We start from the raw sequence: 1,287 nt of genomic DNA on the forward strand, positions 1-1,287 counted from the left end.
ATACATACATACACACAATGGAGTACTATATGGCAATGAGGAGGAATGAAATCTGGCCATTTGTAGCTCAGTGGATGGACCTCGAGGGTGTCATGCTAAGCGAAGTAAGTCAGGCAGAGAAGGACAGATACCATATGTTTGCACTCATAGGTCTAACAGGAGAAACATAACAGAGGACTGTAGGGAGAGGAAAGGAGAAAGAGAGCTGGGGAGAGTGAGGGACACAAATCATGAGAGACGATTGAATACTGAAAACGAACCGTGGACTGAAAGGGGAGGGGGAGGGAGGAAAGGGGGTGATGGTCATGGTGGGGGGCACTTGTGAGGACAAGCACTGGGTGTTATAAGGTAACAAATTTGACAATAAACTACTGAATAAAAAAATTAAAAAAGAAAGGAAAAAAATTTTTTAAAAAAGGACATCCAGATGGCTAAGAGATACATACAAAGATCCTCGATATCACTTGTCATGAGGGAACTACAAATCAAATCCACTATGAGATATCTCCTCACAACATTTCAGAACAGCTGAAGTTAACAACACAAGAAAGAACAGGTGTTGACAAGGATGCAGAGAAGGGGAATCATCTTGCACTGCTGGTAGGAATGCAAACTGGTTCAGCCACTCTAGGAAATGGTACGGAGGATCCTTAAAAAACTAAAAATAGAGCTACCCTATGATCTGCCAATTGCACCATAGTATTTTCCCAAAGGATACTATAATACAGATTCAAAGGGGTGCATCCAGCCCAATGTTTATACTAGCATTATCAACAATATTCAAACTATGGAGAAAGCACAAATGTCCACTGACTGATGAATGGACAAAGAAGATGTGTTATATAAATATACAGTGGAAAATTACTCAGCCATAAAAAAGAATGAAATCTCTCCATTTGCACTGATGTGGATGGAGATAGAATGTATTATGCTAATCAAAATAAGTCAGATAAAGACAAATAACATACAATTTCAGTCATATGTAGAATTTAAGAAACAGAAATGATGAACATAGGGGAAGGGTGAGGAAAAAAGAAGAGAGGGGAAAAGAAACCGCAAGAGACTTAAGATTTTTTTAAACTATTTATTTTTGAAAGAGGGTGGGAGAGAGGGAGAGAGCGGGGGGAGACAGCAAGTGGGGGAGGGGTAGAGAGAGAGAGAGGGAGACACAGAATCCAAAGTAACCTCCAGGTTCTGAGCTGTCAGCACAGCTCCTGACTCAGAGCTTGTACCCATGAACTATTCGATCATGGCCTGAGCCAAAGTTGGGTGCTCAACTGACTGAGC

The 1,287-nt window shown here is 41.1% G+C and overlaps 1 protein-coding gene across 1 annotated transcript in view; it reads right to left on the bottom strand.

Moving 5' to 3' along the window:
* Positions 1 to 1,287, bottom strand: part of LOC115297553 (cytochrome P450 3A12-like) — a 33,414-nt gene that overhangs the window by 2,948 nt on the left and 29,179 nt on the right. The window lies entirely within an intron of this gene.

This window comes from Suricata suricatta, chromosome 8, assembly GCF_006229205.1.
Source record: "Suricata suricatta isolate VVHF042 chromosome 8, meerkat_22Aug2017_6uvM2_HiC, whole genome shotgun sequence".
Taxonomy (NCBI): Eukaryota; Metazoa; Chordata; class Mammalia; order Carnivora; family Herpestidae; genus Suricata; species Suricata suricatta.